Raw genomic sequence first — 12,336 nt, 5'->3', positions numbered from 1 at the left:
AGATAGCTCCCATTCCCTACGTCCTGGACTTTTAAAGCCCTGCATTGCCCCGCAAACTGCATACCTGGCAAACAATATGGAAAACTGGACTGCACAGGACAAGCACCTCTAAGTAGGACTGACACCTACTGGCGTTGAGTTTCAAGTGACTATGGAGCGAGCTGGATCAGAGACTTGTTTTAAATAAAACACAGGCCTGTTCATCATGGCAAGCACACCACATTCATGGGTTAAATATGCAAACCAAGAAATCTGCTCATTTCAGCCAAGTTTTTCTGTATTTCTTTGTACCAAAAGCTCAAAGAATGACAGTTCACACGGGAAGAAATATTTGCTTGCACTCCCTTTTAAGTGTAGCGCTATTTTATCCATTAATAATGAAGACTTCAAGGAAAAGGGCAGTTAACTGGATGTGCGTGCCTACTGCCCAGGCAGCCCTGCTAGATAGCATCAACAGTTGTTCCCCTATTTTCACAGTGGGAAATAACCAGGTACAAGCTGTGTAGGAATAATCAAGAGGAATCTAGGTCAAAATCAAAGCAAGACTGCTCTGGCCATTTGATGAAACTCACATGCAAACACAACACCCATGTAAAAACAAAGACCTTATTTGTAATGGTTATATCTCTTAAGACTGCTAATTAAGTGTGAAAACATTTGGCTGCTTTGAGTAAAAGACACTATTCCTTTCATTTGACTTTTGAAAAGGCATTTAAAAATCAATAAAAAATTGCAATATTAGGAAATTTTATAATCATTATTTCAAACAGGCAGACTTGAAAGGGTCTCTTGTTCATGGGTAAATCTTCAGTTAGTTTTTCTAGCACCAGTGGTTCAATCGAAAGATTCGCCAACTGCCCCCTGGAGAAAACTGAAGATCTGCATTTAAATGGAGATATACTATTTCCAAATGCACAGTACCTGGAAGGCAGATACTGTCAAGGTTTCTTAGTGAGTGAATCTCAAATTGTATTAGGTACATTTCAGTGGTGTAACTATCCCCATTTCACAGGACTGTGGCTATTTCTGTATCATTTTTCTGTGCGCATACTTTGTAATATTTGTCCTGATAAGTCAAAATTCAACCCTGATCCGTAATAAAGCCCTCACATACTATCAACAAGGAATTACAAACTTATATGTAATTTTCTGATATGAACAATGAAGACTATATTAGATAGCTTGGCTAGAAATCTTAAATAATTGAAAAGTATGATGACTTAATAGAGTAGTGAGCTTGGTTTACAATGCAGCCAATTTAGAGCCATAAAAACACTGCGTAAAATTTTTATCTTGTGGTTGACCATTACATATCCTATTTATTATTCCAAAGTATTTCAACAGCATTTTTCTTCATTAATGTGGCTTCTGGCATTTAGCACTCACTCTCTAAATGCACATGATTTTCCTAAGAGAATTTTAGAAAAAGAAAGCTAAAATTTAGATTACTACAAAACTGTTCCTTGTTACATGTTTTTTCACATTCTAGCTTGAGCTGACTTAGTGTCAGCTGTAGTGCAAAATACATTCAAAACCCCTGAGACTTAAATATAATAAATCAAAGTTATATACCTAAAGTTAAAAAGACTGGTGTTAACTACTGGTTCTATACATCAGAGTAGCAGGGAAAAAAAAAATCAAACCTCATGAATACTTTGTTGCTAATGTACCTGACTTCAAAGAGCGCTCCTCATAGGAAAACATCTTAATTTTCATATCACAAAATCATAATAACCTTCCAGAAAAGTTTTAGGGAGTATGCTACGAAGGCAGGTACAAGGTTTAGAGTGCAAAAGGCACTCGTGATCGGTTTCAAACACGCAGACATAAGTCTAGGCAGCCCCTCGCTGAAATTCAGCTTGCAATTGAAATGTCCCTGTAAACAAGGTTACTGAGAACGGACCAAGATATCCTTCTCAGCAACACCTTCACCAGGAGCCCTTCAGCTGTCTACTTAGTTTGTTATACCTTATCTTGCAGCCCTGACATTCTCATGCTGATTCAAATTCAGGATTCAAAATGAAAGATGAAATATCTCTAAGATCACTTAATATTGAAATACTGTTGCAGTAATAAGTGGTGCTAGGCTTGAGATACAGATATAGTACTCTAGCAGTAACCTTTTAATTTCTGAAAAAAATAGTACGGCATAACTGTGATACTGCACACGCAGTTAATGCAATCGATTTGTTTTCCATATTTTGATAATGAGCTCACTGAATGTCATGTTTACCTTCTTCTGCCCGTTGCACATTTTGAACCGTAAAGTCCTCTAAAAGGAGACCTGTCAGATCCCAATAGAGACATAAAGAAACCTCACAGATTTCCCCTGCCCTCCCCCCAGCCACATGGATACTTGGAAGACAAGGAAGAACATAACCATGAGTCATTTCATCATGCAAAGTCTTGGGGTATTTTCAGTGGAAATGCAGCATAACACATGCACTATGTACAATCTAATGTAGGTTATACTGTAAACTGTTCCCATTTTAAAAGTGAACACGTGTGTGTTACGCGAGAACATTTCATGCTCTGGGGTAGAAGAGGGAAGCAAAAATGTATCAGATAAGTTTTACAGTTCATATTAAGGATGGGGGGGATAATAAATGCTTAAAACTTAGGTGGCTTTATACAAAGGACATTGAAATTGCCCTCCCAGCCACAAAAGACATAGTTTCACGTGTGTGGGGGGGGGGAGGGTTGTTGGATCTTGCTGTTACTGTTAAAGTCTCCTGACAGTCTGAAAAGCACAAACAGGATGGGGCGGGTGGGGGGGAGGGAGCAATACAGGAGAGAAAAATAAGCTGCTCAGAGTCTGCCTTCCCATCCCACCATTCACCTACGTTTTTGTCTTCTTTATATTCTGCTCCGTGTACTTGCCTCTCCCCTATTTCGGTCACCTCCCAGACGCAGTCCCCTGTTCTTTGGTACCCCGAGAGACACGCCAACCAGACCGAGCACTCCAAGTGCCTCCCCTGCAGCACTTGGAAATACCTCCTCAGACCACTCGCTCCTTTATGGCACTAACGCCCAGGGGAAAACGAAAACAGAAACAAAACAAAACACAAATTTTGCAGGCAGGCCATATGCAGACCTCAGCACGAAATCACTTCTCTAAAGCCCTCGTGCCCGGCGCTGGGAGGGCGAAGTATCCGGACTACATTCACTTCCCACACTTTGCTTCGCCCCCGCTGATGCTGTTTGCGAATGCCTCACTTTCTTTGTGCGTGCATGTCCCTGCGTGTCCGACCGCATGTCCCCCGGTTCTGGCAGTACAGCACGGAGAGAGAAAACGTGCTTCCCCCTTGGCCAGGCAGTCCCAGGCGGCAAACCCACCGCACCGCTCTAGCAAGGCAGCCAGCGACGGGGAGAAAGAAACGCCAAACAGCAGCAGCAGCAGCAGCAGCTCCCCAGGACCGGCATGCAGGGCTTCCAGCAGGCCTCTCCGGCTCCTGTGAGTCACTCGCTGAAGTGCCTAGGGAAGGAGCGGGCGGCGGGGCCGGGGGAGGGCGGGCTGCGCCCCCGGCCCCGGCCCCGGCCCCGGCCGCGGGCGGGCGGCGCTGGCGTTGCGGCGGCCGCCGGGACGCTCCGGGCTCCCCGAAGGGCACCTCGGCGCGGGGAGCCGCGGCGGCGCTTAACACGCGGCCCGGCAAGGAGCGGTGAAGTCCGGTTCCCCTTCGCCTCTCGCACCCGGCAGAGCCACCCCGGGACCCGGCCCCAAACTCTTGCTCGTTAAAAGCCTTCTCACTTCCACAGCACTCTTGATCCGGCGCAAGGAAGAAGCGGGGGGAAGGGGGGCAGGACAAACCCTGCTGAGCCCAGGATCTGTCAGCAGAAAAAAAAAAATCTCCCCCCACCCCGCCAATAATCTTAAATAATTGTCAAAGAGATGAAAATCAATAAACCCTGGGTGGCTGATTCTGTTGTGTGGCTTTTTATTAATATTATTTTTTTAGGGAAGGACTCTAAGCAAGTGCAATTGGCAAGGTCTGAAGGTGGGGGGGGGGGAATAGCGCTTCTATCCGCTGCTAGTCTCAAATCAAAAACATGCCCCCGATGCAATGTCAGTGTGCAGATGTGCACGACGGTAAGGTCGGGACTGGGTTTACCTGGTCAGGTCAGAACCGCAGGCAGGTTAATCAGGTGAGTCGTCGGGGATTTTAAAGAAGCCGAAGCCGGTTTCTTTGCTAGGAAAGTCTACAACACCATGCAGGGACATTGCAAAATCTTTACACACGCCTCCTTTAACTGGGCTCCCGCGACCTCCGCCGGCGAGGGGGGATCCGCAGGCGGGCGCAGGCCGCGCGGCGCCGCGGCGGCGGCGGCGGGGCGCGGGGGGCGGCGGCGGCGGCGGGGCGCGGGCGGCGGCCCCGGCGGGCGGCGGCCCCGGCGGGCGGCGGCGGCCCCGGCGGCGGCCCCAGCCCCGGCGGCGGCCCCGGGCCTCCCTGCCGCCTTGGTAGCGCCGGTCCGCACTCGGCCTGACCCGGGACGTCACGCCGCCTGCCTGTTTTCTCAATGATAACTTGGCAGGAGAAGGGGGAAGCGGCCGGGTTTTTCCTGGGCTCGTGACCGGGTACGTGCACGTTTCTTTGCATGCATTTTAAAATTAAAAAAAAAAAAAGCAAAAAAAAAAAAAAAAAAAAAAAAAAGCTCTTGTGCGGCTCTGTCCTCCCGTGATGGTGGCGGCCGCTTGCCGGCTGCCGCGCGGCGCCGGCACGGAGGGAGCCGCGGCGTGTGTCTGCGCTGCGAAAGGAAGCAAGCATGCGTTCATCTTTTTGTCTTTCATTTTACCTTCAGGGTGACATTGAGTGCCAAGTGAGCCTTTCTGGTCATCGCCAAGTCCCACCTGGAGGAACAAAAAGGAAAAAAAAAAAAAACAACCCACCCGGGGGTGGGGGGAGGCGGGGGTGCCACCCTCCGCCGGCCCGGATGCAGGGCGGCCAGGTCCTGCGGCGGCGGCCGGGACACTTCGCCCAGCCCACCCGCGCGGGGACACGCGCGGGGACACGCGCGCGCCGGCGGCCCACAGCAAGCCATTTTCTGAGCCGCCGCGGGCCGGCCTGCAAAAGCACCCACAACGCAAGATGAATCTCGACCGTGGAGTAACGCTGCTGCTTTTGCAATTGCTGCACTGCTTCTGCCGTGCACACCGAGTATAGGCCTCGCACTGGCTTATTTTTCTCTCTCTCCCCGAAATTTGCTTTAAAGGCATTTAGGAGGAGGCAGGGGGGTGGGGGGGAGGGAGAGAGGAGCCTTCAGCTGGTGAATGCATATGGCCCCGAGTTGAAATTGGGGTGCACTTGTACTCCCGGCCTGCACACTGCAGAGCTGCAGGGAAATACAGCAGTACTTAAAAAAATTTGCTAGCACAATGGCGTCTCTTAAAAAGAAATGCAAAAGACTGGCACAAACCTAGGCAGGATTTAATCACCTATTTTTAAATCATCTCCTACTACCTCTGCTCCTGGGATTCCAAAGCACCTATTTCCGAAAGCAAACTGTTTTGTGGGGGAGGAGGGGGGAAATAGAGCCTGTAGTTACCACTGAAGTCAATTTGCCCACAATGCATAATATCTGAATATTGTTAAGAGAAATGAATAGTGTCTTAAAGGTGTGAGGAGACACTTTGTTTTACTGATGCTTGTGCTTTTAAAATATAAAGTCTGTAGGAATACATGACTGGGCTAACTGAATTCAGCAGGCCTTTCACAGATGTGCATTTACTCATGCAAAAGTATTTTCCAAAGTAGGCCTAATTTGAAAAGAAACTACCCATAGTAGCTTAGCTTTCGGTACCATTTTAGCTAAAGAGAAGTTGTAACATACATACTTCGAACATCCTGAACTGCTAATACAGCGTAACACCTGCACATTAACCTCAGGGCGTTCCAAGAATGCACAAGGTCAAGTTTACCTGTTCCATGTTGCATATCCTATTACCTATTTTTATAGCAAGTCACACTGTTCCACATGCACACACCACCAGTGCAGCAGAGTTCATAAAGGACGTATGCTGGTAGCAAGGCTGAAACAAAACTGTTTTTGCAACTACATCTCTTTCATTCCTGCTCTTTGAAATATCAGCTGTGCATCTTTAATATTAGCATTAATATTTTCTTTTTCATTTCATTTTCCTGATTTAAACATGATGAAGGGGAAAATTGCCTTTGCTTCATACTGTTATTAATCAGGTTTTGCTCTTCCAGTTTTTTTTAAGATGATGAAGTCAGAAAGAAGTAAATTTGCACCTTTTCTGTTGTTGGACCCAGTGCTCTGGAAAAGCATCTTATTTTAAATGGTGAGATAATCTTTTCCAATGGGAAAAGGATTTTGCTTTTCAGTTGGGGGAGGGGAAGAACTTTTCAGAATATGATAAAGTACAAGCAGAAGTTTAAGGAGACTGAAACTGAAAGTACATTTTTTAACCCAAGATACTCAAGATGCTTTCTGGCTTGGCTATAAAGACAAGTTTGTTTAATGTTTCTTTTTTTGTGACTGTGTTTTGAGATTTATTTAAACTATTTTTTCCTGTCTTCTTTATGTATATTGTTTCAGCTCAGTAGAGTACATTACTGGTAAGGTTTTTTTGGTAGACTTGAAAAGCGTTATATATTTGGATGTTCATTTGCAAGTGATGCTCTTCTGATTGATGTTGGGAAAGTGTTTAAAAACATGAAGTGTTGGCATAGCTATCCATGATGGGATTTCCACCTGTTCAATACTTCTCATAGCAGGGAGATTTTAGTTGTGATAGTTACACTTTTTAGAGTGAATTAGTTAGTTAAATTACTATATTTGGAATACATTTAAAAGAACATTAAAATGCATTTATTTCATTAAAATAAATGAGCAGATAGGCAAAGAACAAGTATTAGTCAAATGAGAAGAACTCATCCATGGAGCTGAATTCAGCCTTAGCAAAGTCAACCAAGTTGTGCGTGTCTACGGCATATTTAGTTTGGCCTATGCAGTCACACAGCTGACACTTTCTTTGGTTGCCAAAGGTGTATATATTAAAAATGTGAGAGCCATGCTTCTCCTCCAGTGCGATCTTAACCTTTGGAGTTAAATTCACCTATCTTCCATTTAGCTCAGTCCTATCACACATGCCATTTTTGGTGTCTGTACGCACCAGAGATATGGACAGGCATTCCCACCCTGGCATTAGGTGTAAGGGACATAAATTGTACCAGCAGCAAGGGTGCGATAGCACAGATTTCAGCAGAGGCTCTTCACAGCTGGAGGGGTTCCTGCGCGTGTGCTCCAGTTCTTAGGCTATGCTGAAGTCTCTGCTACCGTCTTTCATTACTGCTGTTACTCATGCCAGAGAGAGTAAAGGAGAGGTTGGTATGTCTATAATCACACTTTCATTTGCCATGTAGATATATCTTAGGAATGTCTCATTCCAGGAAAATTGTGCTGGAATAAGGTAGGATGTGAATGTAAAGGAGAAGTGTGCTCAGAGAGCTCGTTCATTCTGTAGTGGCAGAGCTGTTTCCTGGTTTTGCCTAATCCATTTACAGAATCCATTTAAGATAATTCAAGAGTGGGGATTCTTATGCTGGCATAAGATTTGTCTACACATGGTTTTAGTCAAGAGAAATTATTGCAGTGTAGCTAATAAGTATTTTGGGAAAAATCTGTATGTAGACAAGCCCTTGGTTCTGCATGTGAAAATAACACAAAATTTATATGTAACATGAGGATAATTCAGCCCAAAATTTGACCTGCTTCCTTTCTATTTGTGAAACATATTTAATTCATTATAAGTTTTTCTTTCTTAACAAAAACATTCACAACACTGATGCATGTATGATCAGTTCCAGTGTAGCAGTTCCATGTGCACTCCTGAGAAAATAAATACTTTAAACAACTTATACTCTGGATACATTCTTAAGCCTCTGGAAGTAGACAGGAGGTTCCTTACTGGAGAAATATCAGGTTCTCAGTTGTAAATTGTAAATATTTCTTGTGAGAAAATATTTATACTTTATACTTGTAAATATTTCAAGTGAGTTATTATAAACAAAAGGAATATAAAAAGAAAAGATCTGCTACGTATTAAAACACCCAGGATCCACTTGTACTTTAGACAGCCTTCCACATAAAGCAGTATGGTCTAGACGAAGCATCTATTATGAATCAAAAGTATGAACTCCTTTCATAGACTTCCATAACTCCTATCATAGACTTGCAGAAAATGGTTTGCAGAGCATAGGGCTTTTGGAAGACACCTTAAGAATAGGGATCTAATTCTAAATTTACTTACAGAGATGTGGATCAGGAAGAACTCAGTTGAATCGTAGGTGGTTACACTACTCTAGAATGATGCCGGAGAGATCAGAATCAGATGTATTGCATAACTACTGGGGTATAGGAAAGTTACAGAAATGGTAATGAGAACATAAAAAATTCTTGCAATTTCATGCCAAGCAGTGAGTTCTTTAAATGTCATTCTGTCTCACTCTGTGCCAGAGACCTCCCAGGAAGAGAGGTGACTCCATCCCATCAATTAAGACCCCCTAAAATTAAAAACTAATTTTTCGGGGGGGGGGGAGGAGAAGAAAAACCCAAGAGATAAAGAAATGATGTAAACTCAGCTAGTAAAAAGCCAGTTCTTGAAGAGAAGCGTAAATATGAAAGCTATGCAGTTCTAATTGCTGAGCCTTTAAACATTGACTCGGGAAAAGCCAATAAAAGCAGTGAAGATGTATGAGAATAAAATTCTTTGCAAGAAAGACGTGCAGGAAGGCAGATAGTACCCAGGGATCTTCCTTTATGGAAACTAAGTAACCCTGCTACTGCATGTAACGGGTAGTGACGCTACAAATAGGATTCTTGCTCTTAAACTCAATTTGTGCCGATGAGCGTGGCTGTGCTCCACTGTGCTGGGCTTGAGATGAGGATAGGAGGAGATGGATTTCACTTACCCTACCCTTGCACCTGTCCTTGCACCAAACCTGCTTATTTAAGGAAGAAGCTTTTTTGGTTGGAAAGTAAGCATTGAATAAAGAAGATAAAACATGGATAGTGATGATAAAACAAGAAAACAAATTATTCTTAAATTCTGTCTTGTTGGGTAACTTTGGCCATGGGCCTAGTCTTGATTTTAAGACTCAAATTAGTCAAAGATTGAAGACAGTGAGAATTTTGGACCATAAAGGAGCGTGCCTGATCTTAAATCACACTTGCATAAACATTGGGATTAGATTATTTTAAGCTCTGCTTCCACTGAGAGTTCTCTGAGAATTGGAGCCACCTGCAGCAACAGGGTATCCCTGGGTCTACCCCACTCCTGTTATTACAGGAAAATAACTGATCCAGCGAGGAAGACGTCACTGGAGAAGATGCCATTGAAATCTGGAGATCTCTGGGACGATGGCACAAAATATGTGAGAGGAACACATGTCAATGCAGTAAAAAGGAAGGCACGGTGCAATAAAATGGAAAGATCCTGTATAGGAATTGGTCAGTAGCACCAATGCTTAATATTGTTGTCACAGCCACTGACTGTTTTGTTTTTTATTCTGACAATGCGAATTATGCACTAAACAATACCAGTGAGTATACTTTTCTTTTGATCTTCAAGCATAATCATCTCTAATGAGAGTTTATACATGAGCATTGAAACAACTTCCTGAGTCATGTGAATTTACATTGGTTTTACTCTGTGGGAATGATATTCCACATGGGTTACTCATGTCTGTACAGTGTAACATGCCTATAAATCAGGAAAAAAAATGAATTTGTGTTTGTTTGATCATTTGGCTTGTACACTAGCATTAGCGCAATGTTAAAAAAATTAAATTTATCAGAGATCAGAATTAGGAGTGGGGTCATCACCTAACTTTGGATCCAAATCTTCTCCAAGTAAAAAAGCTCACCTCAAACTTTTGCAGGCTGGATTCTGATAATAAAGTCAAGTGTTAGAGGAATTTGAACCAACTCTATGAAGAAGTAAAGGAATTAGAATTGGTTTTCTAGATATTGATGAAAGTTGTCAAATTGTCATCAGCAAGTAATAATATTGCATATATGTAGTAGACAAGTTCTATAGTGCTCAGTACCACCTTTCCTGATCCCCTTGATAGGCTGGGCTAAGGCAAGGCTAAGCAAATCTGAGCCACTTCTAGAACCTGCTCATCAATATCTGATTCCTGTTCTTCTAATTTTAACATTAGTCACAATCTTTGGATTTCATGAAAATGTAACAACATCATGCACTATGTAACTGCTGAAACAGTTATTTAAAATACAAAGAGAATTTAAACCCCATCCACTTCTCACACTTCACATAAATGTTAAAATAACCATTTTTTCAGTATTAACAATTTGTGCTTAAGCAACAATGCTGTATACACAAAGAATTTTCTGTGGAAAGTACACAAACAAAACAGTATGCAATGGGACTGATTCCTTTCCTGAGCACACAGACAGGTGCTGGCTACAAGATTTCCAAAATGCCTCTGCAAAACAGATTTCAAAGCCAGAAGTTACAGAAGAGGTATGGCTGCCAAGAAGATGTTATGTTTAATGGCAGATAGGACCTGATTCAGGTCCTATCTCTGGAATTCTCAAAAGCCCATTAATATGTTTTATTCTTAGTGTAAAATGCTAAGCGAGTGCTGGATGCCAGAGATCCAGGATTACCCTACATAATTCAGTTCTCACAAGAGGCTATAGTCGTGCTCCCTGCTGCTCCTTTCCTCTGGCCTGAATGAACTTAAGCACTGATGGAAGAGCTTCAAAAGGAAGGGCAGAAGAACCCTACACTTAGAATAGATTATAGACTGGAAGGAGAGAAATATGAAACCCCTCCTCTCTTAACAAGAATTTTCCAATTGCTATGTTATTATATGAAGACGGGGAGGCTGATACTATTGCAGTCAAAAAGAAAGCAACTGTGACACTTCACTACAGAAACCCAACCCTGTTCACGTGAATTAAATCTTCTCTGAGACCACAGAACTTCATGTACAGGAGGCACCTAGTGTGTTAAGCCAAAAGATGAATGGATCCAAAGATGAATAGACCCAAATGCTGAGTCTTAATATTGGACTGAAGTATATCGGCTCCATCTGAACGCTGCTTGAGGCACATTTTTGTATGTAGCTTTAAAAGGTCAGAGAGTCTTCTCAGTTCCAAATTTGTAAGTATGCCCATACACACACACACACACAAAGCTGTATTTTCAAAGATAGGACATGCAGGTAGCAAATGGTACAGGGAGGTGTGTAGAGAGGCCTGCTAAAACCTGGCTGACGTGGTCAGATTTCTTAACATCTGTTGATGTTACAAAGCCTGTTAGACCGAAGCCGCCAGGGCTCCATTCACCGCCCGGGAATGCTGGCTGGAAACGTGCCCCTCTCACGTCCCTCATGTGGGACACATGAAAGATGCTGCTTTCTAGGACCTTGATGAAATGTGCTAATACTAAACCCGTTCTTCTTTTTGTATGTGTGGGCCTCTACCCGGCAACCAAGAGGACGGTGGGAAGGAGAAGGCATCAGTTTTAATTCTGTTGATTATGATGTAAAATGATGAGAAAAGTAAAAGGATCGTACTTGCAGACTAATATATGTACTTATGTTTAACTGATTAACCCAAACCAAAATCCTGAAGTCCATTACTGTATATGAATACTATGTCACCATGAGGTCCTATTCAGTAACTGGCTGACTGGAGTGACAAACTGGAAACCAGATATGCGGCTGGTGAAAGCTGGCATAGCTTTAGGGAAATGAATGGGGTCAGGCCAATTTATATTGGCTGTCGATCTGACTTTTGATTTTTTTAACGAAAAAAAAGGTAAGAAAAGGCTTTTTTTCTTAGAGTTGTGATCATCATATACTGCAATAGCAAGAAAATCAAAAGATAAGTAATAAACATTTATATGGTAGTCAAGACAAAGTAGAACCAGTGTGAAATCTTCAGCAATGAATTCCTACAATCATATTTTTACATATTTCAGCATTGGAGCCATGTGGATTACTATCTAACTTTCAGACAAAAAGGTAAACTCATTTTCTTGCCCATTTTTGTTTCAGTCACCATAATGGCTTCAACCTTGCCATCCTCATCATAAGTTAATTTCCTGGTGACACCTCCAGGGAGAGGGAGAGAAGCTATGTATTTTTCCATTGGAAGATGTGTAGATGTGAAGGGAAACAACTGAATTTTAATGACAATTTTGAGGTTCTTCAAATTCATTTTTGGAGAGTGCAGAAATTAGCAGGGCTATCTACTGCCCATAGCTGCATGCTCACATATCCTGCTTATCTAAGCAGAAATTACGGGTGCGCAACTTTTTGCATAAATAAATCCAAAAATATCAGT

General features: G+C 42.9%; 1 protein-coding gene across 3 annotated transcripts in view; it reads right to left on the bottom strand.

The window, feature by feature from the left end:
* Positions 1 to 4,808, bottom strand: part of ESRRG (estrogen related receptor gamma) — a 385,220-nt gene extending 380,412 nt beyond the window's left edge. For 2 of the 3 annotated variants that reach the window (XM_062571807.1, XM_062571812.1), the window contains exon 1: positions 4,110 to 4,203. The gene's annotated coding sequence lies outside the window, so the exon portion shown is untranslated. Of the gene's footprint in view, positions 1 to 4,109; positions 4,204 to 4,791 lie in introns of those variants that run through there. The other variant, XM_062571814.1, reaches the window with a different exon arrangement.
* Between the last annotated feature and the right edge of the window lie 7,528 nt (positions 4,809 to 12,336).

The sequence above is a fragment of the Rhea pennata genome, chromosome 3, assembly GCF_028389875.1.
Source record: "Rhea pennata isolate bPtePen1 chromosome 3, bPtePen1.pri, whole genome shotgun sequence".
Classification (NCBI taxonomy): Eukaryota; Metazoa; Chordata; class Aves; order Rheiformes; family Rheidae; genus Rhea; species Rhea pennata.
This window is presented reverse-complemented; position numbering and strand designations above follow the sequence as displayed.